The sequence below is a fragment of the Cygnus olor genome, chromosome 2 (genome assembly GCF_009769625.2).
Source record: "Cygnus olor isolate bCygOlo1 chromosome 2, bCygOlo1.pri.v2, whole genome shotgun sequence".
Lineage (NCBI taxonomy): Eukaryota > Metazoa > Chordata > Aves > Anseriformes > Anatidae > Cygnus > Cygnus olor.
In genome coordinates, this window is record NC_049170.1 from 53,611,255 (window position 1) to 53,638,203 (window position 26,949).

At 39.0% G+C, this 26,949-nt stretch overlaps 1 long non-coding RNA gene across 2 annotated transcripts; it reads right to left on the reverse strand.

Annotated features, from left to right (window-relative positions):
- Positions 1-432: 432 nt before the first annotated feature.
- Positions 433-26,338, reverse strand: LOC121064624. 2 transcript variants are annotated; one of them, XR_005816585.1, is made up of 3 exons: positions 26,103-26,338; positions 25,307-25,421; positions 433-825 (listed from the first exon to the last, which is right to left on the reverse strand). It is a non-coding gene; the product is annotated as an uncharacterized LOC121064624 (long non-coding RNA). The 2 variants fall into 2 exon arrangements; XR_005816586.1 differs by lacking the exon at positions 26,103-26,338 and adding an exon at positions 25,499-25,770.
- Positions 26,339-26,949: the final 611 nt, after the last annotated feature.

Here is a 26,949-nt window from a genome sequence, read left to right on the forward strand (position 1 = left end):
AAGAGTGCTGTTGGGACAATCAGGAGCATATGTGTTTGATACACTGTTTAGATTTACCCAGTATCTACATACCTCCACATAGCTGAATGCACCAATGAAAACATTATGTTTTCACCTCAACAGGCTCACTGCAAATTTAGCTCAAAAAGCTCAACACAAACCATTAAAGTAGTGGCTTCATCATCATTAAAAACTAATCAGGCCCATCGCTGCTGAAACATCAGCTTCTCTTGTTTGTATACAGAGTACACCATTAATTTATTTAAATGTCAGCAACTGACTTCATCAAGGTTTCCTACACTTCATCCTGCATCCCTACGCAGGATGGAAAAAGAAGTTATCTCTGCCAGCCATCTCAGTTGGTTCGGAACAACATACTTCAGACATGTTCTTGGATGCATCCTTTAAAACCTTTGAGGCTGGAGTGTCACAGGCTATTCTCTATGTTGGTGACAGCTTTTTTTACACCACAAGTGCTCATTCAAGACCTTTACAGCTTTATTTTATTTTTATTTTTTTATTTTTATTTTTTTCCCCTCTTCCCCACAGTGACATAAAAACATCCTGTAAAGGCCAGAACTGGTGCCAGATATGTTTACATGTGCTGGGAGGGGAAGAGGATAATTACATACACTTCTAAATTGAAAGAACATTTTTCTTCCAAGAGTGAATGTACTCAGTTCAGCAGGTATTTCTCACGTGCTTGGCTTTCCTGCCCTCTGGGGCTGAGAACAGCATCCTCTTCTATTCTGCCACAGTTTACTTTCCTCTCTGTTTTCACGAAAACCTGATTGTTGTTTCATTCAACGGAACTCTTGACACACACTGTATGTTAAATTAGATAAAACATGCAGGTAGTACAATTAGCATGAGGGTAAAAAAAAAGTCCCTGAAAGCATCAGATCCTTTAAAATGTAGGAAATTAAGTGTATTAACATTAACTTCTGCATAATGAGATGTGCTTGATGCGATGAGTTAATGCATTAGCCTTTCACCCTAGAAACCTGCACTCAAAACCAGAATCACACAGAAAGGAATTTGGTAGCTTCATGCAATTTTCTTCATGACATTAATCCACAATTACACAAGTCACAGCACAGTTTGATCTGCCTAGATGCTAAAGAGGGTCAGGCAACTGAAACAGCGTGGAGCACTTCTCTGGGCACCCACAGGGCAGCTGGGTCCTGTTAGTCCATTGCTTTCCCCTGAGGCAGTTGTTGCTGCTCGAGGTTCTTTCTCCCTTAGAGTCTTCATTGTTCAGCTGACATCAGTGCTAGGAGTATAAGTGAGCTGAAAATTTGCCCTTAAATTTTAGCAATATAAAAGTAATAGTTTGTTACTTAGATTTCATTTAACTACAATATGAAGAAAAGTCTTCCTAGCTACTTATTTTGCAATTATGTGCTCTGAAAGACAAAGGGATAGAGAAGCGCCTGCTTCAGCATCCCAAAATATGCAAGCTGTGAAAAGAAGAGCCTTTATTAGAACTGCTGTTTTTCATCACTGTGCTCCATGGCATTATACAAAAATCAAACTGTATTAAGCTAGCAGAGCACCAGCTGACATGCACACTCAATCAAGGCTTTCCAAAGCATGTTCCCATTTCATTATGTGCATTGTAGACAGCACTTAAATATTAACTGACTACAAATTACATTTAAAATTATTTTAAAAATAGCCCTTGATGCACTCTTTTTCAAGCTTTTGACAGCAGAAGTAAATGTAAGACTTTGGGTGTGGGGAGGGGGCAGATACCCAAAGTGCCTAATTTCTCCACTACACTGAATAAGTAAGAATCAGTGAGAATTAAGTGCAAAAATCTTTAGTGTGTTGGTCCTTAGAACATAATCTGCTTGGAATAGTTAAATATTAGCAGCAAATCTAGGACTGGACCTTCAGACACAGGTGTGGTTTGGTTTTGTGTTTTTTTTTTTTGTTTTTTTTTTTCAAATCACAAACAAACATTTTGATTCACATGGTAGTGGTGCACAATCATATGTTTGAAATCTAAGTCTGAGCAGTTCCTCTCCTTTTCATTTACAACCTCTCTGAAAAGATGTCTGTGTACTTGTGCAATTGTTACAGGTTGTGAGAACTTTTTTCCCCTATTCCTGGCTTTGATATTTGCCAGCCTGACTGTCAGAGTAGCGTAGATCTTGGATCTGTTGCAAAGTGGAGCCACAGCACCATAAGCTTGTTTTTCTTTCAGTGATGAATCTCTAGTTATCTTTTTTTTTTTTTTTTCCCCTTGTTTTGGCTCTCAGCCACTGATATGCACTTTCGGAAGCCAGATAGGGAGAAGGAGCTAAAATAATCAGTTTAACAAAGAAATGGCTTTGCCTAAAATGAAGCATCCCATTATGATTTTGGCAGTGCAAGTGTTTGCTGCCTGCATTTACGCTTCTGCGCATGCACAGTAGTCTTCCAGTCTGAGCAAGGAAATGATTAATATCTGTCTCAGCTCTGCTCTCAGTCAGTGACGCTAGCAAACACTGTGTGTGTTTCTGTTTTATTCAGTGTGCTTGTGGCACTCCAGCAGCATCCATCTGTTCATCACAAAACAAAGCACCATACTCATCCCTCCCACCTTATAGTGGCGGACCATTGCTGCAATGTCAGGCTTCCTCTCAGCTGTTACCTCTAGCAGGCTGGCCAGCTTGGTGGCACAGCTGTAACGTGGGCAGTGAAAGGTGCTCCCCAACTCATAAACAATGCAGGAACCTTGAATTGGAGGAAGTTATGGTGAGATCCTGGCCCTGGAGCAGGGCTACAAACCTGAGCCCTCATTTTCGGAACAAGTTTGAGGACTAGCAAGCAGTTACACAGATGATGACTCTCTGTATCACCCTGAGGCAAGAGAGTTTTGTGAAGTGCTTGACCTAATAAGAGGGATGAATTACTTAACATGGAGCTCTGAGTCAGACACCTGAGCTGGGGAGAGTGAGAGTTCAGATATACCTCCAAAAGGGCACCCCCCAAAAGTGCATGCCTAACTTTTTTCTCCTCAGCATGCTGCAACCATGTTCCCAATTTTAGGTATTATAGTACCTATGATATCTTTCTCTTTACCACCTTCAGCTTTAAGTCTGCCCTCCTAGATAAAAGCTACAAAGCTTTGTCTCATGCACAAGTGGTTCCAGGCATCTCTGTTATCCACCTCTGCAACAGAGTAATGCTGTAACCTACCACTCCGTATACTGAAGCCCTTTCAGCCAGTTCATTATTATTTCACCTCTAAGTCTGAAGCTGGAGTGAGCAGTGCTGCGATCACATATAATGTTCCCTATATTGCCTTTCAAACCTCTCTTTTTTTGTCTTGAACTGCTAAAAAGGGGTGCTGGAGCAGCCTCTTTAAACGATAATATTGCTATGGTCAAAGAGCACTGGTTAGTTTATGTGAGTCTGGTGCTGGACACTGCTAGAAGAAAAAATCCAGCCTTTAACATCAGCTTGTATTGAAGCAACTGCACATCCATAATAGAGAAACATCCCCCCATGAAACGTTTTCCTATGAATCCTGGCATTTCACTACTTTACACTTCAATTATTATTGACTAAGGAATGCAACAGGAGGATTCCAGAGGCTACCCGGTGGAATAAACAACAGCCTTTATAAATGCAAAGAATAGAAATAAGCAGGCTGATTAGAGCTGGGTATCTGTCAGTTTAAATGGCATTCAGCATGTGAACTTTTAATTGAGATGAAGCATTGCGGCACAATGTATTCCATTTATTACTTTCCATTAACTTGCATGTGACCTATTTCTCTACCTCCTGACAGGTTTATCTTTCTGAGAACTTCACAGACAAAATGATATTTTCCTTTTCTGTCTGTTCAACTGTGATCTCAGTTTGAAACATTGCTTAGCATTCACTGCTAAAAGAAATAATGCCAAAGACATTAAACATTGCTTTATGCTCCCCCTCCTCCTCTTTAATTTTCCTTCTATCTGTTTCTTAACCCCACTTATCTTAAAGCCTGGAAAAAAGTGTTTGGAGATCAATCTTCATGGTTTCCTTTTTGGCCAGTTAAAATGAAAGAGTTATCTTGCAGTCACTAAGCTGGTGAAAGAACAGAAAGCAAGAAATGTTAGAACAGTTGTTAACCTTAGTCCTTAAGAAGAAGAGAGACATATGTTAAAGAAGCAATTAGCAATTATGAACCACTATAGTCACCAACATTCAGATTCATATTTTTACCCACAAAGTTTCTATCTTTGCCTACTTAATTCCTACTATAAACGCATCAAGAGTGTCTTTTCAGTGGTTTTGGCATGTTTCTAATTTTCAGTACAGATTGCTGATAACACTTGCTATGTCCTTGCTGAACTTCATCTTTCTGAAGTGAGTAGAGATTCTGCTATGAATGGGGCTTGGTGAAAGGCCCTTCTGGTTTCAGCTAACCGGTGGCCGAAACCTTCACTGTACTTTCATTTTCTAATACAAAAATTTTAAGTGCTGCTTAACAATCTAATGGTATAATGTTCCCATAATAGAGGGTTTATGAGCCTGCTAGTTCTTGGAGACACTGCTGTGGAGACCACTAGAATCTGATGAGTACCAAGCAGGTGGTGTCAGTGGAAGCATCTGTATTTCCATGAGGAAAGGGAGAAAAGCAAGGCATCTCCTTTCTAACCCATGTAAAATTGTTGGATAAATCACCTTATTAGGCAAAACCTAGAGTTTTATTTTTGCTAGTAGAGCAACCCATGCAACTACAGACATACTGTAACTAATAGTGGTTTAGCAAAATTAAGATCTATTTCTGTATTTTCTTGGGTAAATAAGCCAACATGGCTCACTTATTTATCATCCAGATTATGCTTCATTACTACCAATGGTTGTAGTTTGAGAATAATGTTTTTTTTTTTGTTTATTGAGTCTGAATAGAGCCCCAAATCCAATATTGAAGGTCTTTATGAGCAGTGTAGTTTTAATACATGATTTTGAAGAACTGGAGACTAAATATTTTTAGGATATTCATACTAGTTTACAGCAGTTACAGGATAAGTTACATTCATGTATGGAAGTTTTTTTTATATGAAATAAGTCTGAAAATATTTCAAGATACTTTTTCATACATGTAAATTGAAAATGGTCGTTTATGTTTTAGGAAAACAGTGCCTTTTAACATGCTGATGTTGGTACCTAAAATATATAACGGCAGATTTGACTAAGCGGAAAAGTTATTTTTAGTGTATGATTGATTAGGAAAGTTATCTGTTTATGTAGAACTTATTTAACAAATGTTATACTTTCCCAAAACTTTTGTTTTCTTCCATTCAGTTAAACATTTAAAGCTGTTCCAGTGTCCCATTTGAAAAATAACACATATACTTTTAGCAGCATCCCTTCAACATGAATCCAATGTTACTGTAAATTTTTATCCAGATGATCATTAAGAGACAAGCTGGTTATTTACCTTTGGTCAGATAGTTCCCAAGAGCTACCATGAGGATTATATCTGTTATTTTAAATACTGGAGAGTGAACCCCAAGCCTCCAACATGCTCTGCATGAAGGATTATCTGCATCCTCTGTAACCTTTTCATCTGCAGCCCAGAAAGTCATCAATTTAAATTTCCATACTGAAGTAAAATAAAAAGTACTGGCATTCACTTGCTATCTGATTGCTTTTACCTTGGCCTTTGTTTCCTGAATTTCCCCTCTTCTTGCTCCAGTCACACAGTGTAGCAGCTCTTGAGATCAAAAAGTCATCTGCAATTTCATTTCCTTACTCTGACGTCTTTGCCTGTTTTTGCTGCAGGATAACTTATTTCATTCTGAGTTACAAAAGGAATAGAGCTGAACGTTGCCATTTTGATTTACTGAAAACAGAGTTCGATCCTACAGGTTAATTTCTGCCTCTGCAGTAGCGCATGTGGTCTAGATAAGATCTTCCCATAGGTACAAACACAAGAGCCTCATTTCTCACAGTTGGTTAGAAATGCTGTGGGAGAAAAGCAGCTGTTGCACTCCCAAAGGATGTTTTCCAAGAAGTGCATGTTTCCTGCTCATGTTTTCTGCAGCCAGCAGCAAATGGGATCATGATCTGCTGTATGTATGGTCAAGGTCAAAGATTTGGTATTAAGAATCATGTGTGAAGAAATAGGTAGTCCATGAAGATACCAAAAAATGCATGACTTTTCAGGCAAAAATAAATTCGTGCTTCATAATTTCTCGTGCATCTTTTTGCCTCTCTGATACACGTAATCCCTTCCCTGAGAAGGGTAAGCACCAGTATTCTGTGAGACAAAGCAGAGCAAGTACAAACACATGATCCCATTCATGAAAGTCCATAATGTCTGAATGGCACAGGAGGCATAAAACATGTGAGCCATTTTCTCACATGAGCCTACACTCAACTTTCAGCTTTCTTGCCATTTTCCTAGGAGTCCCAGAGAACCAAAATAGATTTGGATGACTGTACCAGAGAATCCTAGCAAATACAAGAGGGCGTGACTCAGAGCCTCAAACTGACATCCATTTTCATTCCTTCTCCCCCATACAATCTTGTTCTTATGCTCCTTTTCTATGAACCTTGCACAAGGGAGATCATATTAGTTGAGTCACAGTATGTATTGTAAGGCTGTGGGATTCTACAGATTTTGAAGTAAATGAATCTTCTTATCTTATGAGCTAATTTAGGCACTCTAGTTAAAAAACTCCTTAATCATAGATCCTTATATTATTGCGAATATCTCAATGTATTTCTAGCAGCACTCAGCAGCAGATACATAATTTCCACTAAGATTACTTAAGCCGCAGGATTCTCCAGTGAGAGGCTGTGGCATTCAGCTCTGCAGCTGTTTTGAGCACAGGATTGTATCCTGTAGGAAACAAGAATTAATTTGCCCGTGTGTATTTTAAGACATAGCTGTACATATTCACTACGTAGATTAAGAGGTACAGGGTGGGTATTCATTACAGCAAATGTGACCAGTCCTGTCCTCTTAGCTCAGCTGAACATGGTTGTGAAGAGAAAACTCAGAGTGGCAAAACAGAAATGAACTTAATTTGCTGAGGTTTTGATAGTAAAGGTAGTTCTAAAAATAACAAAAAGCAGTTGCTTAGAAGCTTTTACTGTTAGTTTGGGAGAAAGCAGGCAGAACATACTAGAATAGAACACTTCTATTATGAGACTTTGTAAAAAGCTGGTCCTTCTGGTGAGGCAACATAATATTCATTAGGAAATCTCAACAAACTGATACTGTCTTTCCAAGATGTGGATTTCCAGTTTCAGTTGAATGTTCTGAGAGGGTGTTGATCATTTTAAAATAAACCCTTATGGTAGAGCAATGACTATACTTCCTTCCAGTACTTAAGAGGGGCCAACAGGAAAGCTGGGGAGGGACTCTTTTTCAGGGAGTGTACTGGTAGGACAAGGAGGAATGGCTCTAAACTAAAACGGGGTATGATTACATTAGACACTAGGAAGAAATTCTTTACTATGACAGTGGTGAGGCACTGGCAGAGGCTGCCCAGAGAAGCTGTGGATGCCCCATCTCTGGAGGTGTTCAAGGCCAGGCTGGATGGGGCTTTGGGCAACCTGTTCTGGTGGGAAACAAAATTTCATCTCCCACCTTCTCCAATTGACTTATAGGGTTGTATACTCTGGTATATATAACTTATAAGGTTATATACTGATTTGAAAGCATCTTTAAAAATCAGTTCTTCTTCAGGAGAGCCCTAGAATTTCTTCTATTTTATCGCCATCTCTCACATATAACCCACTTCAGCTACCATCTGTAGCTATAGTACCATGTCAACAACGTGCTCTTTCTCACCAGGTGCAAAGAGTATTACTATTCATGTTCTTTAATTACATCTTGCACTTCTAGTTATTCTGCCTCAGGTATCTTAAGTATTAATCACTTCACAGCCACTTGTGCTCGCCTGTACTTGGCTATCCACTTACCTCCCTGTCATCAACACCGATGCATATTTGAAAGCAGACTGCCATGTTGTTTTTTGACTGAGACATATTTTTTTTCCCAAATTTGTCCAAACAAGTCTCAATCTTCTGATTATTTCCTCTCCTCAGATGTCTTTCATGGTATTAACTTGACCAATAGACATGCAATCAACAATACCCTTTATAAAATTACTCGCAATCTCTCTGGAACAACTTTTATAAACCCTCTTCAGGCTCATTTTATCTTGTTAAGCTTGTTTTCTCATTTTCTTCTCTCTAAAATAACAGTATTTCTGCCTATTGATCACTGAAATATTGCTAGGAAGCCTTCTCTTTGTACTCTTGCACATGGATTCTAAGAGGGTTAAGTTTAGAAAACAGTAGAAAGACACTTTTTCCCAAGCTACTTAAAGTGTTGCAATTTGCTGACAGCCTTAGAAATAGGAAGAGGGTAGTTGCTTTTATTATATTGGCTATTCAACTGATGCTGCACTGTAGAGATGAGATCTAGCTATTAAACTGAGTCGGCTAGAGTCTGCTTTAGGGCTAGGAGTGATGGTTTCTTATCTATCTCCACTGCCTCCAGGAGGTTCGAAATTGTTCATAGTACCTGTGTGTTCTCACATAAGCATGCCCTAATTATTATGTTAGCATTGGGAGGCAGTGCTCAAGGCATTGCTGTGGAGTATCATTCCCCTAGCTTTTTATTTGCTGCTCAACTTTTCAATGTAACATATTTTATCAGTTTTGTGGAAACCTTCTATATTTACCAGCATTCTGCAATAGTCCTGCTAGGTAAAAAAAATGGCACTGAAAAAAGTGAACACTTCAGATGTACGCTGGGGGAAAGCAATGAGAATTAGAAGACACCTACAAAATATGACCTTCAAAAAAAGACTGAATGAATTAGTATTACTCAGAGTAAAAAACAGAAGACTGAAGAGAGTTGAATTAACAGTCTTCAGGTACATGAAATGCTGCATCAGAAAGAAAAGGAACGATCTGTTCTCTCTGTTCATGGTGAACAGGTAAAGAAATACTGGGCTAAAGCTACAGTAAGATTTCCTCCAAGTCCTAATGTGATATTGGCATACACAAGAAACTAATTATCATCTGCTCTGTACTGGTTTAGCCATTCTAGCCCTGATCTTTGGGGTTTGTGGGCTAGCTCTGTGAAATACATTACTACAGCAGGTTTTTGTAGTTGTTTGGTTTTGTTTGTTTTTGTTTTTATTTCTATTTTAAAAGCTCTTTGACCTTTAAATTAGAACTGTGGCCCTGTTTTATTGCTGTCCTGTAACCACAAAAATGACTCCTGCCATGAAGTGACAACTCAGGGAGTATTAAAAATCATCATAATTGATTTTTTGATTTGTGTTAGCACACAAAGATGCCAGGCATGGCTTCAACTCCTCTGTGTAATGTAGAGTGTAGATACCTGACCATCACAACTATCTAAGGTTATTACAGTTGAAAGGCCTGCTGCTCTCAAATGATATAGAGCAAGGTCTCGTCAGGTCCTCAAGCAACCATTGCTCATGATGTTGTGCAATGTAGTTGCAATACCCGATGATCCTATTTTAAGCATTTTCTTCCATAAATCTTTTAATTAATTTATTTATTTTCCCTTCATCTAATAAAGAGATTTGGTTACAACATATATATGCTGTAAGAATAAGTCTTTACTCTTGCCACTCAGAATGGAAGAGATGCAAATTTAAAAAGTACACAAAGCCACTCATAATTTAAGTAGCTTCTTAAGATGCTTCTTACCATTTATTGACATCTGTTTGGTTACGTTTCAGCTGAGTGTTGACGACCCACAGCGAAAATTGTTCATCTTTGTTTAAAGGGAGACAATTTAATCAGGATAAGTCTTTTATTTTGTTAAATAAGGAATTTTACTAAATAGGTGATTGAATGAGACTATCAAGTGCTTTGGCTAAGAAATTGAGTGAAGAGTAATAATAAGTCATCATTGTTGAGATACTAAAAAAATGTCTTCATCATGCTTTCCACTTACACAGCATCTCCCATTTAATCTCGAATTGCTGAAAAAAATATTCTAGAAGTCCTGCAAGACAGATAAGAGGCAAGAACCTCCCATAATATGGAGAGACCAAATGTACTTCTAGCCCTTACAAGAACTTGTGAAGACACACTGAAAAGAACTTCATGAGAACACTCATATTTTGATCAGTGAGGAACACAAGATTCAGTAACATTTTCTTTTATATTCCTGAATTCCCCTTGTTTTGATTTTTCTTTCATAAAGACAGTCGCTGTTCTACTAATGTATGAAACTCTTTATGAAACGTATAGAACTCTTTCGATGTAACCCAGTGGAGAGGATTTGTGAGTGACCAAATTACGGCAGTGATATGCAATGACTGACTTCAAAAAAGTTTAATCTTTCAGGGGAATTATTGCTTCTGCTGTCTTTTCAGATCTAAGTATAGAGAAACAGATTGTTTCTCTACAGAGTAACAGATTTTTGTTACATGACAAAAAAAAAAAAATGGTATTTTCCATGAGAAGAGCAAGTTCCATGAAGTTCCATGAAATCCTATACTAGAAAAGATAAACAAGGCTTCTGAGTATGGAATAAAATTTCTCCCCCTTATATTATTCCTCATTGCAGGTTGTTGCTATTCAATGCACTCACAAATGACTCATTCTCCAGAGTAATCAGCATCTTGTGAATAACGTTTAAGACTCCCTGCACAAAACATGGATGTGTTTAAATTCTGCAGGCCTTGAAATATTTGGGTTATACTTATATATGCTGTATGCAAAAGATTGAGTGAGGAAATAAGGTTTCCTGCTTCATTTATTTAGAGAAGACAAATAATTTCAGCTGTAAATCTGTTCTGGTATGGCTGATGTTTAAACTGACATGCTAAAACAGAAATCATCTGCTCCTGATATTATCTCCGTTTGGTTTTAGAATGAAATAACTTTATTTTTTGTTTTTAGATTATTAATTATAACAAATAAGTAATGCATGAACAAAAGAATGAGAAAATCTGGGGTTCAGTTACAGTTTTGTGGTTGTTTGACTGCAGGTTCTAAGAAAGCACTGACTCAAAGGGGGAGAGGAGAGGAGGGGATGAGAGGGGAGGGAAGAACATAAAGGCTGCTGCAGAGTGGAAGGTTATGATCTGCTCTCCCTGTCTTTATAACTGATAGGCTTGAATTACAATCAGAGAGGTCTGGCTGGGTGTTGTGTAAAACTTACCAGCACTGAAGTTAATGAAGCACTGTAAATGGAATGCCTAAAGTGTTACACAACTGCTTGGTTTGGAAGTTTTAAAGAATTGATTAGAGAACACCCATCAGGAATTTCCTGAAGGTCACGCAGTGAGTCCTTTTCAGGATTGGGGAGACAGAATACCAACTCTATTGAGGCTGTTTTCCATACTTTTCTAGGGTTCAGCATGGCATTGTACCTGAATGATCCTATGGGCACTTGACTACAATGATAGATGTATGTCATTGCCAACAGTTTCAAATGCAGATGTTTGATCTGAGGCATGTATATAACAACATTCTCAGTCACCGACATGTATAAATTAATTCTCTAAATTTCTGAATTCACAGATTTTCTGGGTCACAGAACTTCACCCAGAATTTTTGGGTCACAGCTCCTTTTTAAGTTTTGCACATGCTATATATTTAGAGGAACATAAAAAACACCATGACTTCATGTATCAGTTTTCTGTCTGACTGCACTGGATGTTTCCAAAGCAGATTTATGAAACCTGAAATTAAGAAGGGATAGGATAATCTGCGTTAGATCTCCTTACAATAACTAATAGAAAAGGTTGTCTTAAACTCTGAAGCATTCTGTTTAGTATTTCTTTGTATTAATAGTCATCATTTCAATTCCAGATGGTATTGTTACCCTTTAAATTGTTCAGTCAATTTTTATATCATTGTTTTTTGAACTGTAGCCACAACCTCTGCAGTTCAACTACACGTAGTGTGTAGAATAATTCTGTAATATCTTTTTAGAAGCGGCCAGAAGAACTGATATGCATCTTTGCTGCTGCTGTTAACACTGATGTGTCTTAACAAACCATTCCAGCTGTCATGAAAATCCCTCAGGTGCAGACTAAATTTTCTGGAGACAAGCAGCTCCACCCCAGAACAGCCAGTAAGCCAGAAGCTACCATGATTGTCTGAATTAACACTGAATGAAAACCTGGGTCTCTTATATCCCAGGTGAGTTCCATAATTGCTAGCAGTCCATTTAGAAACCAACAGCAGATGGTACGTAGTGCATTGCACGTTCATTATGCTAGAGATAGTTTCTGTTGTTTTGCATTTGAGGAACTGGGTTAGAGCAGGTGAAATGCAGGCTTGGGTCTCTGCTACAAACAAGAAAACAAGCTAAGTGTGAATTTTCTGTTTATTAGGTGAGCACCTGAGCATTCAAGATCTTAGTATTTCTAGATAGCTTACTCTGTTAAATGTTGCCTTCTTCTCCCTGTCAGAAGAATTATGAAGCATAAAATCAAGCTAGGAAAATAAGTGTTTTTATTTGTTTTTCTTTTAGAACAAAAGTTTCTTTTTGAAATCAGTAAATGAAATTGTTTTGCCCATTAGTGATGGGAAATAGTGTTTCAGTCTGCAATTCAGGTAATGCATCACACTGTTTTGTGTGATATCCATTCCTTTCCCTACTCCAATTTCTTTGTCCTTTTTTTCTTTTCTTTTCTTCTCTGGCCTCTCTTTGTATGAAGATGGAGAGCCACCATTTTCCATGCAATCTGTCAGCAAGCCCCACTCTCTAGCCTGAGTTGACCGATTTTCTTCAGAATCCTGTCAAATGGGTGAGCAGTTCAGCTTCCCCCTCCCTCCCGTGTATGTTAGGCTGCATTGAGCAGAACTGAAGTTCATTTGCCACCTTGCTACCTACCAGAAGTTCCAGGGCAGAATTATTTGCCCTTTGGTTTCGACCCTGTGTATGTACAAGGATACCATCGTGGGCGAAGTCCACAGAGCAGATATCAAAGAGACATTGAAGCATTCCCCCCAGCTCCCCTCTTTAAGCATGCACATAAATAAATTTTAAGCTATAAATGCCACTCATTTGCTCTCTTGAGAGGCTAGTAAAAGTGTATGTGTGACCTTTTTAATATCTGAGATACAAAGTTGTTGCATAGCTGGAGGGAAGGAGTGTGAGTGTTTGCATCACCTGGCCTGCATTTTCTGATTTTCAGCACCCAGCATATGCCTAACACGTTGAGCTCTGCTGACAGGCTGCTTCCCTTTCAGATGGAAAAATATGACCCCACTCGTGATTACTACTCCCTGAAATTCCATCTTCAGAGTGATGATATCCCCTTTGTTCTCTTATAGGTCTTTTCTCAAAGGAATATAAAACATCTGCACCAAAGCAGTTTTGGAAAGCTTAGTTCTACTTTCAGAATGCCCTAGCTTTTTCCTAATGCCTGACTACTTTCATGTGAAGTGTCAGACAGGTTGGGAACAGCCACTTGAGCAATCAGACTACGGGTAAGACTCAACTAAATGGTTTGGTCTGGCCCAAGCTTATGACAGACGCTGTAGCAACACTCGTAAATCTGATGTTATTGGCTGTCCTTTGCCAGAATTATGTGGTTCATACCATCATCCCCTGTTACTGGAGAGTTCAGAAGTATGCTTTATCATTTTGTAAAACATTAACATAAGCCTATTAAAATGCAAAAGCATCACATTAATATGGGGTAAATCACCTAGTCTGGAGCCTTTAAGGCAGGCTGTGAATTATTCAATACCACGATAGATTTAGCCAGTGCAACACAGCAAGCCTCTGATTAGCCCCAGGATAAATTTCAAGAGGTCATTAAGATCAACTTATTCCTTTAAATGTAGCCTCTGTGTGAGTGTATGTGACAAGGGGAGGCAAAAAAAAAGAAAAAAAAAAGGAAAAAGAAGAATTTATGGATTGTCTTAGGACAATCAAAGACATCCCAGTCTTATACATTGTAATAAAACATGTCTAATATCAGACCTGCTTTAAACAGCCTGTAGGCAAAAACACCTCTTCTGTTGTCCTGCTTACAGCAACAATTAGGAGAATGAAGTTTTCGATAAGAGATGCAAGCATGAGTCCCTGATAACTGAGTGTCAGAGACTATTTGTCAAACACCAGGTAAATAAACAAATCCGGTTCCACTGGAGCTGCTTCAAACAAAATGGAAAGCAAACACAGTTTCAGCAATGTCCAGTCATCACAAACTAATGCACACAAATCTGTTCAGTATTTGTAGAAGAAAAAGAACAAAGAAATGACATATACCTGGGGTATTTGCATGCTCATTTAATTGCCTTTCTTTTTTTTTTTTTTTTTTTTTAAATCACAGATAATATCAAGTAGTGTCTTTCAATGTCTAATTAGAAATGCCACCACCTAGGGTGAGCATTAGGTCCTGTTAATCTGACCAGGAGATGCATTACAATTAATGTTGTCTGCATATTGCCTGTCCTGTTTGTTACTAGCACAGAAAGAAGTGCTGTACCCTCAGATATGTTTAATCAGGTATAGAACCTTCTTACTGTTGCGTGTGTAATCAACTTCTGCTATTAAGACTCCTCTGGGAGCTGGCAAATGAGTAGCATATGTAATTTCTTCATTAGCATACCTGTTTACTCCCAGCTGTGCTTTGAAGTAGATTGGGGCAAGCTTCCTTTCCAGCAAACTTTGTTCTTAGACTGGATCCATCACAGTGGTAAGTACCAACGTTACGAAACACAGGTAACCTACAGTAATTTATATATGGGGAGAGATGATGTTCAGGCCCTTGTCCGTTTTAAAAGGGGATTGTCTTTAGAGAGTCTTTTTTTTTCTTTTTTCTTTTTTTTTTTTTAAATTCTAATCAATAAAATGTTCTATGGTTTTAGTCCAAATACATGGAGATCTCAAGAGCACACTCAAAGGAGCTGTGCATTAGGGGTTGTCATACGCAGTTCCACTGCAGAGTACTTAAACTCCTTTTATGATGGTATCAAAGCACTGTTCAGTTCAATATGCAGATGAGAGATCCTTACCACAGCTCCTTTCCTGCCCTCCCTCAGTTAAAACTGTACTTGGAGTGTAGCAGTAAGTTGTATCCTGACTTTTAAATAGCCAGTGGAATGAATCCATGTAACCCCTTTAATATATGACACAGATTTCCTGAGGCAACTTTAATATCCAGGTATAATGAAAGGTCAGGGTGAATAGACTGTATATGCTGAAGAAAGCCTGGTTTTTGGGGTCTAGCCCACAACTCTGGCACTTCTTTCTAGGAGAGTTAGGGAAGACAGCAACCCTGCTATACTGCCAGGAAAATGTTGAGACTTGACATTTTGAAATAATTTTCCCATAAATACCAATTTCCTTATGTCTTCTGCTTCTTACTCTATTTACTTTCAGAGATCTACAATGCAGCAGATTTCTCAAAAGAGCTCCACTTCCAATATGCTTGTTTTGTTGCTGTTTTTTTTTTTTTTAATGCTGTTGCTTAAAATTTTGTAATAGCCACCAAATCCTCAGTGATGCCTTTCCCTTGCACAGACACCATTTGCATCAGTTATAGTGGCATGAAACCTTCTAAAGGTAGCCTTGAAAGATTTTCAGATTGTTTCTAACTGTACTCCTGAGGCACTGGAACAACATAACTGGCTTTTTATGGCATAAATTACACAAGTGACATGAAAACAGATGAGTTTATTAAAACAGAGTGAATCACTGATGACATTTAAGTCTAATTAAGTCAGGCTACTCAGTGTAGTGATTTTATTCCAGAGGAGGTAACTATATTGGAATTTATAATGTTTAACACAGATCTTCTAAAATACAGCATCGTACCTAGGGGTGCCATTATCAGTGTCTATAAGAGCAAATACTTTCACTTAAAAGGCTGTGCCAAGTTAAATCACAGTGAAATTTATCACAACCTTTTGATAATGTTACCCAAAATGTTGTCATGGTTGAATAAACAGTTGGGGTGGGGGAACGGCAAAAGATGTTCAAAATGGCAAGGTGAGTCTAGTTGTAGCCTGAAATAAGATGAGTAAAGCCAAAAGGCAGCTGTCATCCTCAGCTATGAAAACACTCCATAGTTTCTTGTTCAAAAAATACAGAAATGTATTTAAGTCCCAGTAATAAAAGTACCACAAATTAAGAAGAAAGCTGCTATATGCTGTCCCTGCCTATGATGTACTGCATGCATTTCAAATTACAGACCACAATAAAATGTTCACAGGTGCCCTGGATGGCTTTTCTTGCTTCTCTACTGGGCTGCAGCATTCCTGTCTCTAAGCAGCCAACACATATTTGTAATTAGTTTTGATTTGCAGTCTTTGCCTACAGCTTAACAGTTCAAGGATATTTTGTTGTGTAAACTAGGTACTGCTCCTCCGACTTAGCTGCCGTTATACAGACAGCCTTCCTGGAAATTAAACCTTAGACTCCTTCCTTGCACACTAATGTGGCTGGCTGCTTGCTGCTCAGGCACTTGAATAGAAAACGCTGTTTATTTCTTCAGCGGAGTGTGTTTAACTAACCCTGTTATCACTGATGACAAGCAATGCCCAAAGGGGCCAGTTCATGTCAGTATGCCGTATCTGCAGCTTATGGGACTTCCAGAAGTCGTATCTCCATCCACAGACAGATTGCATATAGAGATTTTTCCTCCTCCCCCCCAGCCCCTTCTCTGTGATCATAGCAAAGTTGCTACTTCATAACAAGAAAGTTACTAACCCAGATCCTCTGGAAGAGGAGTCATTTAGGGTTTTTTTTCTAATTTTTCTGGGCAGACTTTGCTGGTGACATTAAACATAGCAGAAAGCAAGACTATAAATCTCAGTGTTTGCGACAGTTTTTGATGACTGCACAAAAGCAACAAATGTATGTGTAGTGTGCTTATCACCAAAAGGCACCCTTTGCAAGTCTTTGGCTTGCTGAGCTGCTTCCATGAGTCCTCTTTGCAAAGGTATAGCAGGGTGGTATGTCAGCCCTGTAATGCCCTCTGGCAAGGCCCCTCTCTTTTGATCAAGCACAGAGTTCTGTGTAGGGTCACTGGGTATGTTTAGGTTCTTAAGCTCAAGTATTTAAAATCTGTTATAATGAGCCCAGAGTTTAGCAGAGAGTTGCAATTGCATGGAAAAAAACCCACACAGTAGTCCTGGGCAGCTTGCTTTAGGTGACCCTGCTTGAGCAGGAGGGTTGGACCAGATGACCATCAGAGGTCCCTTCCAATCTCAGCCTTCTGTGATATATTTTTTGCATGCTCTTTTGTCTGAGAGTTTATCTTCTTTTCTATTTTGATTTGAACAGTATCACTGTCTACAGATGTGTAACAAGGAACAACTGGCACTGGACTCCAAAAAAATGGAATTATGCACTCAGCCCATTACAAATAACAGGTTCTTGCTCAGACAATAGTGACCTGCATGCAAAGCCAAAACCAAACAAACCTCTCAAAACAAAAGCCACAAAACAAATAAAACAATCCCACATGCACGCAAATAAATAATTGCTAAAAATACAGAGCAACTTATTCTAAGATCTATTTCACTACACCTGCAATATGTAAATGCAGCTATCACTTTCTTCTCTGTGTAAAATTGCACTGGATCTGCCAGATCATACATGAAATATTAAATGCTGCAGGCAAACTTTATGGATTCATGAACAGCAAATGTTATATAAACTGTTGAGATAATTCTCTCTGAGGTCTAGTTTATTTCACTGAACAAATCTGTTGTGTTTGTTCCTCCAGCTAACTTTGCTACTCACAGTTTTTTGTTTCAATCAGAAACCTATATACTATAGTCCTTTTTTAAATCCAGCAGGGCATTTCCCTAAATGGACCTCACTCAAAAAAAAAAAAAGAACACTTATTTAATTGCAGTGCATAATATTTACATATGCTATTGCCTGTAAATGCAGCTCCATTATTACACTTTGTTCCACACAGAGAAACATACAGCGAATGGTCATCTTCTAGCTTGATAGTCCAGGAGAGAGATATAACCATGAGTGGCTAATACAGAAATAGCCAAACTTGTTTACACAGAAGGCTGTATTGGCCAACTGCCAGGAATCCAAGCAGTGCACTTGATTTATGTAAATATTTGCATTGCCTTATAATCTAAAATAAATTTTGCTGATATTAGCGAATTTCTTGCAAGAGGAAATAAAAATTGTTAATTCCACTGCAATAAAAGCTGCCAATAATTTGGTTTTCCTTCCTTTTGAACATACACCAGCTTTATGTGGTGTCCTGAGAACTCTGCAGATTTCCCTTCACATAGCAAGTTGGGTGTTTGTAATGCTCATTGGCTCTATGGCTCTAAAGAGGACAGGACAGCATCAGAGACACAGTGAGATCTGGCCTCTTCCTTTCATTTTCATGCGAGTCCTATCAAAGTGTTCTTATTATCTAAAAAGATTTGGAAGATATGCTTTCTTTCAATAGAAAGAAAGCAGCACAGCACTTTTCAGGATTTGTGATGTTGCAGAGGCTAGACTGGTGGTCACGTTCAGACTATCGTGATAGATAATATAGGAGGTCTCTAGCCTGGCCTTCTGCTCAAAGCAGGGCCAGCTATGGGATCAGACCAGGTTGCTCAGGTTTTTAACTAGCTGGATGCTGGAAAATTCCAAGGCTGGAGACTGCACAGCCTCTGTGCGCAACGTGTTCTAATGCTTGACTGTACTCATGGGGGAAAAAGTTTTTCATCTCTCCTTTCAATTTGTGCTCCTTGCCTCTTGTCTTTCCGTCGTATACCACTGTCAGGAACCTGGCTGCATCGCCTTGATAACTCTTTTGTAGCTACTGGCAAACTGCTGTTTTTTGCCCCCTGAAGCCATCCTTTCCCCATGCTGAACAAGACCTGCCTCTCCTTATCAGGCAACAGTTACAGATCCCAAACATCTTGGTGGCTCCACAAGACATGCCCCAGGTTATCTACATCTTTGCTGTCCTGAGGGACCTAAAACAGTATTTAGATATGATTTAAGGAGTGCTGAGTAGGGGGTCAGATCAATCTACTGAGCAAGTCAACCTACTGGACATGCTCCTTTTTGTACAACCCAGGATGTTGTTGGCCTTGCTTGCTGCCAGGCATGCAGCTGGGTCATGTTCAGCTCACAGCCCATCACAATCCCCAGGTCCTTCTCAGTAGAGCTGCTTCTCAGCCAGTCAGTCCCAGGCCTGTCTTGCTCCGGGGTCTCCTTCTTCCCAGGTGCAGGAATTTGGATTTCTACCTCTTGAATTTCATAAGGTTGTTGTCAGTCCATTCATTCCTCCAGTTTAGGCCCACCTAGGTGGCAGCCCTGCCCTCAAGAGTATTGACTGCCGTGCCACAACTCTCCTTCCCCCGGTTTGGTGTCATCTGAAAACTTAACAAGTGTGCCTCCATCATTTCTAGTTCATTTATAAAGATGTTAAACATGTTAGGTCCCAGGACCAGTATAGCGTGAAGTCTATTTCTAGAACAATGGAGAGACCTCAGAACTACAGCTCAGCCCTAAAATCTTATACACATATGAATCTGTGTTTAAGCAAAAACTATCTAAACAGCATGCAATGCCTTTGGAGGTGGGAGGGAGATCTTCATAAAACTTGAGAGTGAAAGCAGTTGCATGCTAAATTACCTTTCTCTTATAATGTTCTAGATCAACCACATGATCTGGGGACAGAAAACTACTATGTAGTTAGATGTTCCTTTTTGATTTACAGATTTCTTAAAATTTCTTACTGGAGATACAGATCCTGTACAGCAAATCTGAACCTACTTATTCTATACTTGCTTTGGCAGACTTCTTAGAAGTAATCCATGTCTCCTCAGGGCTCTGGAAACCAGAACCTGAAGCAGCTGAGATACTATCACAGTAGTATACTGGAACCCACACGTGCTGGTTTCAGCCACAGTGGCATCTGCTAAGTGCTGCTACATAGGTTGCTTCAAGGAAACATTTTGCATGATAAAATAAGGAATGAATCTAAACAAATGCCTGAACTTGTCTTTTGATTGTACCTAATGCTGATGCATAGTTTCTGTGAACAAGTGCTGACTCTTGTCAGTCTGCAAAGCAGAAATGAATAGATTAACTATGCAACCTCTCAGCAAGGGAATACAGAATACACTATATTTATCCTGGGTAAATATAGCTTTGTAGACTGCCTTTGCTTTCACTGCTTTCTTTTTTCTTAAAAATATCAGAATTGCATCAATGTGGCATCTTCTTCCTTTGCCAAAAACCCTGAATGTGTCTGAATGTTGGAGATCTTAGCTAAGAAGCTGAATTGAATATAAATGTCTAATTGTCCCTTATCTGACTTTTCATTGTCAACATTTTCAGTGGTCATCAGCCTTTGCTCTTTTAGTGGTCCTTGTGCCTTTCTCATTTCCTTGTTTGTTCTGCTATGCCCTCCAAGCTATTGATATCTCTGGTGTCTCTGCAGCTCCAAGTCTCCTCCTTGCCACCTGCTCATTCTTTTGCTTTCACAGATGCTCAAATTAATTCTTTCTGTTTCATACTTCTCTCCTTTGCACTTGAGTGACATACGCCCAACCACAGGACACATCTTGTTTCTGTTTCTTTCTCTGATTGTCCTGAAAGGGCGTTTCAGGAGCCAGAGAAAATTTCTCTACTAATTTTTTTTCTAAGAGTCTTTTCAAATCTTTCTTAAGCAGAAGTCCCAGTGCTCCCATCAAGTTCCTCTTTGAGACCTTCATTTCCTTTCCTAAGCCTTCTCATTGCCTTTCTTTCTCCAAATGTCACAAGGGTGACTTCAAGAAGATTGAAAGGCTCTGTCACAAGATTTTACCATGAATTCACCTTCTTTTCTTCTAATATCTTTTGTTCCTGGTATTTTCCTGGTCTCTTTCCTACCCCAGTGATGCATCCCAGAATGACTGAACTGCTTCCTTCCCCTCATTCATCTTTCTGGTGGCTCCTTCTGTTCAGCTCCTAAATCCATTTTGATGTTCCATGTCCTTGAATATGTTACAGTAATTCCATCATAATCCCATTCTCTTTCTCCTTGAGTATCATTAGATGAACACAGCTGCTTCCCCCACCTTCTACATAACCTCATTGTTCCTTACTGGTCTTCCAGAAATGCAGATCCTTCTCCTGCCTGACAATTAAATCATGCTTTTGTCTCACTGAATCTTCTTACTCTGTGATCAAACACTTCATCTCAACAGTCCATATAGCCAAAACTCTGGTTTCTTTTGCATAGTCACCTGTGCCAACCACAGTGCTCTGTTTACCTTGCTCTCTCTTGCTCAATTTGCTGAAATTTCTCTTGCTTGCTGTTGCATTATCTCACAGTTTGTGGGTATTTCCTTTTTCTCATACAAACTCTTCCTCAAAGCTCATTTCTTCAGAGCTGTTGTCACCACCCTGCCCTTGCCCTTCTATTATTATTTGCAGGCCCTTTAACAATAGGAGAAAAAGGAGATAGCAAAAAGAAATGGACAGAAACATTATAAGCTGCCACTTTCTCTGCATCTTCAAAATAGTCTTTTGATGTTTGTAACTCCTTAGGATAAAGTAGTACAGTGTTTGCCTTGTAGAGCACTGCAAACGCTCCTGGTGCCTTAGAAATATTGGTAATAACAGTAACTGGTTATTTCTTCTGTGCAATCACTAGGAGTTGTCTACGTATAGGGACTATATAATCAGTCTGCTGTCTCAGGGGCCTGCTGTCAGTCTCTCCACCTCCCTTGTGAGCAGGAGAGAATGACTATATATTAATAATGAGTTATGAGATGCCTGAGATTTTCATCTCCTCGTCAACAAAAAAAGCCAAAGGAATTGTATGTAAGAGATCCTTGTCTGAAGGGAAGACAAGATGCCATTTTCATGTAGCTCTAAAATGCTCTTCAATCTCTTTGCTTGTATTGTGTAAGAAGCTGCTGTGGCATACATGGTCGATGTGGAAGAGAAAAAAAGGGGTTGCTTGTGTGGGACAAGAATACTGTTTCCTAGGGTACTTATGCTGCTAGTGGGAACCAGTTACTTGCTCATTGAAATGGGATTGTGCTACCAACTTCATTGGAAGGAGAGTACCTTTTTTTTTTTCCTCTTACCATTTCAAAATTGGCCAAGAAAGATATTAAGGTCTCTGCAGTAAGTGTTTTCAGCAAGCAGTGCTGACCAAAATAAGTTACAGAGAGTGGCTGAAGAATTAAATCAGTTTCATAAGTGCCTTTCAGCCATAGGAGAAACTAGATCATTCAGTGATTTTCCTCTTTCAGCTTTCATGATAAAATGGGGATTTGTTGAATGGCATTATCTGAAGACAGAGTCCTTGCTTTGCAGCATAATTCCATTGCAGAAAAATATACATCTATGCTTCAATGTGGATTTTTAATGGCTTACAAATAGCTTCCCACACCCAAATTGTGCTATATAATAGCAGCAGTTACCTGGATTGGTTCAGAACAGTATACAACCTGTAATAGTGGAATAATGAACTTTCTGCAAGGAGGAGACAGTTACAAACTCTGGATGTCCATTTGTGTTACATTAAAATCTTTGTTCTTTAGTAAGAATACTATAAGATTACAAAGGTCCATTTAACTCAAGTAGTATTATCTCTTTTTTGGTTGGTTGGTTGCTTGCTTTCTGAGGATTGCTACTAGCTATTCACACATTTTAGCTGACAAAAAAAAAAAATCCCATTTTTCCACAGCCAGTCTGAACTCTCTTTTCATAAAGATTTAAACCAAAGCAGTGCTTGATATATTAGAGAGCTTCTTTCTGTGAAACTACCCTCTCTTTTACCAAAACAGTCTTATGCATAGATTAGGAAAGCAAAGAATACCTAGTCTTAAGATGTCTTTACCACATCACTGTTGTAGTCATTTGTACCAATGGAAAATACTCAATTTTAGAAGCATCTCTTTACCAATTCAATAGAAATCTAAACAGCCATACAAGGTGTGGGGAGGCTCTTGGGATTCAGCTTATTGATGCTGTTTGCAGCTCATGTTGGCAGAGTTCCTGGCAGAGGTTTTACATCTGAATGTGATCTGTTGTAGCTTTGATCATTTACACAATATCTCATTCTGGTGCGAGCGACAAAAATGTACTTTTACTATTGGTAAAAATATTCTCCACCATAAAAGTGAGAGATTAAATAAATAAATAAATAAATAAATGTATATGTATATATATATATATATAAATCTCTCTCTATGTATAACTTCATAAAGCAAAAGTTAATACAATGATACTTAGGTCTGCAAGTGAGTTTTCTAGTCTGTTGCACATGAAACCTCTTGAGACATTGAACACGTGCTTTTGCCAGTAGGTATTAACATGTTTTGCTTCCACTTTTAGGCAACTATTTCCATTAGATCCTTATACTTTAGGCAAGGGAGAGAAAGTGAGATAGAGACTGAGGGAGAGTAAATTCTTCTTGAATAACACAATTTGTTTACCAACCTTCCACAGCCTGAACTAAGCCAATGGGAGGTCTCTAAATTAGCTATTTAAGAAGCATTTCAGGATGGTCTGTGTGGTGGAATGAAATTGATAATAGAAGCTGCTTGCCTGTACCCTGTGAGCTGATTAGCTCAGGAAGAGTACACAGTGTTACAATTAGCATCCAAAGCCTATTCATCTGTACACTGGCACAGAGAACAGTCTCTGTGGGAGACTTAACTGAGAGAATTATTCCTGCTTCTATGCTGTTTATAGTTAGCTGGGCATTAAAAGATCCCAAGCCTTTAAAAGAAGCTTGGTCTTCAGCAAAGGATTGAAGATGCTAGAAGTTGAAGTGCCTGGCACTTGGCAGGACAGAGCAACTGCTGTATTGCTCTCTATCAAGCCTACCATTTTGCACTGCAAGAAAAGTGTTTATCAGCAACACATGAAAAATAATGTTAATGGTCAGGATTCAGCAGTCAAGGCAATAAAATGGGTTAAATGTGGAAAATCTTCATGCGATGTTGCAGTTTTCAGTATATATGTGTGGAGGAAACAAACAAAAAATGAAGAAATGGAACAAATTAATGGCCCAATAGTAATATTAATGTGCCCATTGTTGCATATATAGTAACATGTATTTTTAGCCTTGCATCTAAATAATAAATTAAAATTGCAATGAATGAAGTAGAAATACTATGGTGCAGCACAATTTTGTGATCTCCTAACATGGGACATAGCATTGTCAACACGCATGCATTGCATGGTTATCCATACAAGGCCAAAGCCTGAACTTCTTTCTGACCATACCGTAGCTATCATTACTAAGGAAGGTTTCCAGAAGCCCAGACAATACCCACTCTTTCCCTAACCAAATGTTGCATCGACACCCCCAGGGTCCCCTATCCATGAGTAATATGCACATGATAAGCTACCTTCAGATGTAATCTGCAGCCAGGCTCAGGGGACTGCCAGTCACGTTTACAACATTGCATTTTGATTTGTGCATCCCAGGAGCCAAGGTTTTCAAGGACAGCATCTCCATGTGAGAATAGCTATGGGCCACATCAGTACATGACAAGCTTCCCCTCAACAAAAGGAAAGACAAAAGCCTTAATGCTCTGGGGTGAAGTTGACCTAAAAACTCTTACAAGCTCCCCTAGTTACTTGGGATTTTGTTTGTCTTTTGATTTCAAAATGGTCTTGCTTCATATCTATTTTGGTACCATTGCATTTCTTTGCTCTTCACATGCAAGGTTACAGTCACACTGTAGGAGCCTGAGTGTTTTAAACACCTGTCCCAATGGTTGAGTGACCCTTCTGGCCATGCCTGACATCAGCCTGATGTTGGAGCTAGAAAGGTTGCTTGGTTAACCAACTTGTCTTTCCACTCTTGACAAGATTGGACCAAGCCTGCGTTACTTCCCACTAATTCCGCACCTTATGCATTTTGTGTATTATCAGGATGAAACCGCCTTGATAGTTAGTCTCTTTCAGACTGCAGCTGGTTTTAGCATTCAGAAATACACTCTGAGCTTAATGTCAGCTCTTTCTTTGTTATCTTGCTTCTATGTCTTGGCATCTGCTGAGATTGAGTAATTCCCTTCCTTCATTTATATTTATATTTTGTAGGTATTTATAGATAGTAGCTATGGCCCCTCGAGTTTTCTTTTCTCTAGCTTATATTTATAGACCTTTGACAATCATCCCTTACATTTTGTGCTTATCTTTCCAATACTTACGTGCTGTTTGTTAGCCATTGCATTGCTGCCTTACTCCTCTTTCCCCCATGAATGCATTTCCTCTGCATTCTCCCCAAAGTGGTGATACTAAGACTCACTTTTCTGCAACCTTGCTAATTGAAGATGATGCAGCCCCAGTAGATATAATAAATCATCTGTCAACACTCAAGCCCTGAAAAGCATTCTCAAACAATCGGCCATTTCTTACGTTTTAGAAGATTGCTGCTGTTTCTCCTGCTGCATGGGGAAGGGACCGTCTCTAGCTATTTGTGCAGCACTCGGCACGGTGAATTTCCAGTTGCTTCTGGATTCCTGTGGTGGTTCTGTGAAGTGAGATAATTAGAAATAAAGGCAGCAGTGACAAAAAAGTGAAGACTTGAGTGTAAAGCCAGAATCTCACCAGCTCTGCTTTTGTAAGGAACTTAATTTTCACACTGAACATTCCCAAACTAGTGTAGCTGTAAGAGAGTTTGAATTGAAGGTGATAATGATATGGACTGGTGCAGATTTTCCTGAACCACATGTGATATCAGCAATCTAGGCTCATAAATTGAATGCAGTAGCTGTGAAAGTGCCTTGAATTATTTAATTCACTTGTCCAGTGAGAACTCAGAATTATTAAACTTTTGCTGACCACTGCCTGTACAACTTTTTTCCACACCAAACTTCCCTTGCCAACTGTGTGCAGTTGGCATATTTTTAAATACACACACTCATCTTTCTGGCCTCTGACTCATCTTGAGTTCTTCTCATACATTTCTCTCATGTTTCTCCAGATCACTCTGCTCTAACTTTGCCTCTGAGTTTGAGGCAGATCCTCCACCATATTTTAATTCTTATTCTGATTTTAAAATATCTTGACTTCAGAGTTTATCTGTGTGGTAATGCAATCTAGATTCAAGAAAGAAGAGCATAATTTCCCTCCTAGTAAACTGACTTATTTTTTAACTTCCCAGAAGAAGTGAAAACTTCACTTGTTCTAAATGATGGTGGCTTTTATTTACCTCTGCTTGGGCTTTCCTCTGATCAGAAGGCATTTTCTTAAATCATATCAAAAGGGAGACACTTGTAATTTCTAATACTGGTGAAGGTCCTGCTCTTATTCTTAAATAGCTTTCCTCAGCAGTCATGAGTAGCCGTGGTGATTCACAGGGCAGCTTCCTGTTGCATGGTGAGACTCTTTGCTCTGCAGCACATCATGCACGGAGTGCAGACTGCATCCACATCTTCCTCAGGGTAGAAATCCCAAGGAATTCACATTACCTGCTCTTCCTGTCAAGTAGCTTCTTTGTGACTGGGACCTCAAACTTTTCAAGTAACTTTGATAAGCTCAGGATTTTACCTGCAGGTAGTATCTACTGGCTTCTGATACTTGTAGAAAGGGTTGAGATTAACACAGACCCTTGCAGAATTTAGGAGATGAAGGGCATATTAGAGGTATACTGATTTCTTAAGCACACTTTTCAAAGCTTAACCTGGCTTGCAAATAGCAAAGGTACTACATGCTATCTGAAAGGCTATTTTTTTTTCCCTTTAACTCAAAAGTTTTAACCATTTAAATGAGTGAAAAAAAATGTGTTTGGTATCAAGAAACCTCATGTGTCTATCTAGGGTAGAAGAGATCAGAGTGAAAGCACTTGTCTTAGCAGAGGGGTAGATGGCACAGTGACAATATCACTGTGCTTCTGAGCCTGCGTGTCCCATGCTGTTTAAACTTCTCATGCTGCTCTGTGTCAGTGAGTGAATGTTTGTGCTAGAAAGCTGTAAAAGTCCAGCAGGGATAGGATAAATGAAGGCTTAGAAACTCATAACTGGTGATTTAAGGGACCAGCATGCCTGTAAGATTAACTT